The sequence below is a fragment of the Orycteropus afer genome, unplaced genomic scaffold, assembly GCF_000298275.1.
Source record: "Orycteropus afer afer isolate SDZICR_OR568_19922 unplaced genomic scaffold, OryAfe1.0 scaffold00132, whole genome shotgun sequence".
Taxonomy (NCBI): Eukaryota; Metazoa; Chordata; class Mammalia; order Tubulidentata; family Orycteropodidae; genus Orycteropus; species Orycteropus afer.
The window spans coordinates 6,279,097-6,285,096 of record NW_006921719.1 but is presented as its reverse complement, the minus strand read 5'-3'; positions in this window follow the sequence as shown (position 1 = coordinate 6,285,096).

Below are 6,000 nucleotides of genomic sequence, written 5' to 3'. Positions count from 1 at the left end.
CCTTCCTTCCGAGGAGTGGCTGGTGGGTTTGAACCGCCAGCCGTCTGGTTAGCAGGCAAGTGTCTTAGCCACTATGCTACCAGAGCTCCCATCATTCTCTATTAGCGGAAAATATTTGAGTTTTCCTTCTCTGAAAAAGAAGGTTCCACACAGGTTCCAGCTCTTGCATGTTTTACTGTATCTTGAAAGAGACTGATTTAAGACACCCTACATGAATACTACCTCACTAACATAACTAAGAAAATCCACTCACAAATAAGATTATAATCCAGGTATGCAGGTTAGGACTCACAATACATACATACATACATACATACATACATACATATATACATATATATACATACACACACACATATATACATATATATGTGTGTGTATATATCTACATCTATATCTATATATGTATGTAGGTATTTTTATTTTTATTGTGGTTTGGGTGAAAGTTTACAGAGCAAATTTATTTTCCATACAGTAGTTCATATGCATTTTGTTTCATAACATTGGCTGCATTCCCACAGTGTAACAGCTCTCTTTCCACTTCCTCTCTGTAACTACCTCCTTCTTTGTGTTCTTTCCTATACTTTCCTGCCCCCAGAGCTAGCTCCTTGTGCAAACACTGCCCTTCTGTTCTCCCATGATTGATCATTCTAAGGAGTGTATCCTATATGCCTGTCTATTGTTTGGCTGAAAGGCACAGGAGTGAGTTCAATTCCAGGCCTGAAGGGTAACTAGGGGCCATAGTCTTGAGGGTCTCATCAGGCTTTATCAGACCAGTAAACCTGGTCTTTTTTTTTTTTTTTTTCGATTTTGAGTTTTGTTCCACGTTGTTCTCCCACTCTATCCAGGATCTCCCGCATTGATCCCTGTCTGAGTGGTTGGCAGTGGTGACCATGCAGTATCTAGTTCTGGTCTCATGGTCATATAGGCTGAGGTTCATATAGTCTACTAGTCCCTTGGACTAATTGTTTCCATGCATCTTTGGTTTTCTTCATTCTTCTTTGCTCTGGACGAAGAGAGACCCACTGTTGCATCTAGATGGCTGCTTGTAAGCTTTTAAAACTACAGTCAGTACTCACCAAAGTAGGATGTAGAACAATGTTTTTGTGTAATATGTTATGTCGATTGAGCTTTATGTCTCCTGTGACCATGGTCCCGAGCCCACAGGTCCAACTACTTGCTCCCACAGGGTGGTAAGCTTCAGCTAAGAAGTTATCAAACTTTGCTCCCTGTTAGTTCTAGTTAGGACATTTTTACAGCACATAAAAATATATATGTAGAAATATTGATTGCCAAACTTATATACAGTCATTGGTATATTTCCTTTTGCCTAGACACACCTGATCATTCAGCCTGTCTACCCATCTATTTACCCACAGACTAATGTTTGTTATCACTGATAACACAGTATTCTATATGTAAAAGGGTTTATCTTTGTTGTCTATACCTCTTGTGCACCACTCTGTGTCTTCCTTTTTCTTAGTGTTACACAATACATATATTTTTTGGGATGTGTTGTTGTTGTTAGGTGCCATTGAGTTGTATCTGACTCACAGCGACCTTATGCACAACAGAATGAAACACTGTGTGGTCCTGTGCCAGCCTCATGATTCTTGCTATACCTGAGCCCATCATTGCAGCCACTGTATCCATTTGTCTTATTGAAGGCCTTCCTCTTTTTCATGGACCCTCCACTTTACCAAGCATGATATCCTTCTCCAGTGAATGGTTCCTTCTGATGACATGACCAAAGGAGGTGAGACAGAGTTTGGTCATTCTAGCTACCAAGGAGCATTCCAGCTGCACTCCGTCCAGGACAGATTTGTTAGTTCTTTTAGCAGTCCATAGTACTCTCAAGTATTCTTTGCCAACACCACAACTCAAAAGCATCAACTCTTCTTCAGTCTTCCTTATTCATTGTCCAGCTCTCACATGCATAAGAACAATAACAACGCAACACACTGCCGTTGAGTCAGATCTGATTCATAGCAACCCCTCTTTGGGTTTCCAAGGCAGTATCACTAGGCAATTGAAAATATGGCTTGGGTTAGGCACACTTTAGCCTTCAAGGAGACATCTTTGCTCTTCAGTACCTAAAAGAGGTCTTTTGCAGCAGATTTGCCCAATGCAATACATTGTCTATGTCTTGACTACTACTTCCATTGTAGATTGTAGAACCAAGTAATATGAAGTCTTTGATAACTTCAATCTTTTCTCCATTTATCATGATGCTTATTGGTCCAGTTGTGAGGATTTTTGTTTTCTTTATATTGAAGTGTAATCCATACTGTAGACTGTAGTCTTCAATCTTTATCAGTGTTTCAAGTCATCCTCAATTTCAGCAAACAAAGTTGTATCATCTGCATATTGCAGGTTGTTAATGAGTCTTCCTCCAATCCTGATCTATGTTCTTCCTCATATAATCCAGCTTCTCAGATTATTTGCTCAGCATATAGATTGAATAAGTGTGGAGAAAGGATACAACCCTGGTGCACTCTCTTTCTGGTTTTAAACCATGCAGTATCCCCTTGTTCTGTTTGAACAACAGCCTCCTGATCTATGTACAGGTTCCTTATGACTACAATTAAGTGTTCTGGAATTTCCATTCTTCTCAACATTATCCATAATTTGTTATGATCCACACAATTGAATGCTTTTGCATAACCAATAAAACACAAGTAGACATCTTTCTGGTATTCTTTGTTTTGAGCCAAGATCCGTCTGACATCAGCAATGATATCCCTGACTCCACATCTTCTGAATCCAGCTTGCATTTCTGGAAGTTCTCTGTCAATATATTGCTGCAAACGTTTTTGAGTTATCTTCAGTAAGATTTTAGTTGCATGTGATGTTAATGATATTGTTCAATAATTTCCACATTCCGTGGGATCACCTTTCTTTGGAATAGGTAAAAACACGGATCTCTTCCTGTCAGTTGGCCATGTAGCTGTCTTCCAAATCTCTTTGCACAGCTGACTGTGTGCCTCCAGCATGGCATCCATTTGTTGAAACATCTCAATGGGTGTTTTGTCAGTTCTTGGAGCCTTGTTCTTTGCCAATTCCTTCAGTATAGCTTCGACTTATTCCTTCAGTACCATTGGTTCCTGATCATATGCTACTTCCTGAAATGGATGGACAAAATCTTTTTGGTATAGTGATTCTGTGTATTCCTTCCATCTTCTTTTGATGTTTCCTGCACCATTCAATATATTGTCCATAGAATATTTCAGTATTGTAACTTGAGGCTTGAATTTTTTCTTCAGTTCTTTCAGCCTGAGAAAGCTGAGCATGTTCTTCCCTTTTGGTTTTCTCCAGGTCTTTGCACATTTCATTAAAATAATGAAATTATTATTGTCTTCTTGAGCTGCTCTCTGAAATCTTCTGTTCAGCTCTTTTATCTTGTCATTTCATTCGTTTGCTTTAGCTACTCTCTGCTCAAGAGCAAGTTTCAGAGTCTCTTCTGACATCCATTTTGATCTTTTCTTCCTTTCTTGTCTTTTCAATTACTCTTGTTTTCTTCATGGATGTTGTTCTTGATGTTATCCCACAATTCCTCTGGTTTTTGGTCATTGGTGTTCAATGCATCAAATCTATTCTTTAGATGGTCTCTAAATTCAGGAGCGGTATAATCAAGGTCATATTTTGGCTCTCATGGACTTGTTTTAATCGTCTTCAACTTGAACTTGAACTTGCATATAAGCAGTTGATGGTCTGTTCCACAATCAGCTCCTGGCCTTGTTTTGACTGAAGATATTGAACTTCTCCATTGCCTCTTGCCACAGATGTAGTCAATCTGATTGCTGTGTATTCCACCTGGTGAAGTCCATGTGTATAGCCACCATTTATGTTGTTCAAAAAAGGTATTTGCAATGAATTTAGTTGTTGGTCTTGCAAAATTCTATCATGCGATCTCCAGCGTTATGTCTATCACCAAGGCCATATTTTTTCAACTACTGGTGATTCTTCTGTTTCCAATTTTTGCATTCCAATCATCAGTGATAATCAACACATCTTGATCACATGTTCAGTCAATTTCAGACTGCAGAAGTTGGTAGAAATCTTCAATGTCCTCATCTTTGGTTTTGGTGGTTGGTGCATAAATCTGAATAATAGTAGTATTAACTGGTCTTCCCTGTAGGCATATGGATATTATCCTACCACTAACAGTATTGTACTTCAGGATAGATCTTGAAACAGTCTTTGTGATGATGAATGCCACACCCTTCCCCTTCAATTTGCCATTCCCAGCATAGTAGATCATATGGTTGTCTGATTCAAAGTGGCCAAAATTGGTCCATTTCAGCTTCCTACTGCCTAGAGTATTGATCTTTATGAGTACCATTTCATTTTTGACAACTTCCAATGTTCCTAGATTCATGCTTCATACATTCCATGTTCTGATTATTAATGGAAATTTGCAGCTGTTTCTTCTCATTTTGAGTCATGCCACATTAGCAAATGGAAGTCCTGAAAGCTTAAATCCATCCATATCGTTAAGGTTGGCTCTACTCTGTGGAGTAAGTTTTTCCACAGTCATATTTTGAGTGCCTTCTGACCTGATGGGCTCATCTTCCAGCACTATATCGGACAATGTTTCCGAGCTATTCATAAAGTTTTCCAATAATGTGTCAGACTGTGTCTCACTGCTATTCATAAGGTTTTCATTGGCCAATTCTTTGAGAAGTAGATGGCCTCTTTCTTCTTTCAAGTCTGTCTTAGTCTGGAAGCTCCACTGAAATCTGTCCACCATGGGTAACCCTGCTGGCACTGCAACACTGGTGGTTCAGTCGCCAGCCTCATAGCAACATGCAAGCCACCTCAGGGTGACAAACTGACAGACAAGTTCATCTCCCTTAGCTATTCCCTTGGACATAATATAATCTGTAACAGAGTCAAATGAGCATCATCTTCAACCCCAACTGAATGATGTGAATTAAAACCTTGGATGGTGCCAGGAGTTTACACTCGACCATTAACTGAAAGGTATGTAGTTCAAACCCACCCAGTGGTGCTGCAGAAGAAAGGCCTGGAGATCTGTTTCTGTAAAGATTACAGTCAAGGAAACCCTATGGTGCATAGTTCTCTGTAACATGTAAGGTTGCTATGAGTTAGAACTGACTCAACAACAAAGGTTTTTGTTTGTTTGTGTGTTTGGTTTGTAAAGCATCTGAATCTGCATCAAACCAAAAAGGAAACATCTGTTTGTCACAATATAAAAAGGTAATATGAGATGGAAAAGTAAGAGGGATAGAATATAAAACAAGGTAAATATATTACACAAGTAACAGTGAATTAAATATTTAGAATCATTGATCTCTGAATGGCTTGGGTAAAATTCTCCCTGCCTGGTAGCTTTGGAGGATCCCAGGTGGCACAATGGTTAAGCATTCAGCTGCTAACTGAAAGGTCAGTGGTTCAAACCCACCAGCCTCTCTTGAGGGGAGAAAGATATGGCAGTCTGGTTCGTTAAAGAGTTACAGTCCTAGCAACAGTTCTACTCTGTGCTATAGGGTCACTGTGAGTGAGAATCGACTTGACAGTGTGGGTTTGGTTTGGTTTGGTGGCTGTGGGGCCAGGTGTCCTTATTTTACCAGCCTTGCTAAGGTTTACGAATTCCAGGCCCATTCTTTCATTTTATATTGGATAATAGCCATTTGAGTTGCTATGGTGGTGTAGTGCCTAAAGCACTTGACTGCTAACAAGAAGGCTGGCAGTTCAAACCCACCAGCCACTCCTTGGAAGGAAGGTTGGGCAATCTTCTTCCATAGTAATACCACCTCGGAGTCAGATCTGACTCCACAGTTGTGTGTTTGGATGGGGAGCTCTGGTAGCATAGTGCCTAAGGTGCTTTTGACTGCTAACCAGGAGGCTGGTGGTTCAAACCCACCAGCCACATCTCAGAAGGAAGGTTGGGCAATCTACTTCCGTAGTGATACTGCCTTGGAAACCCAAGGAGGGGTCACTATGAGTCAGGTCCGACTTGACGGCACATAACAACAA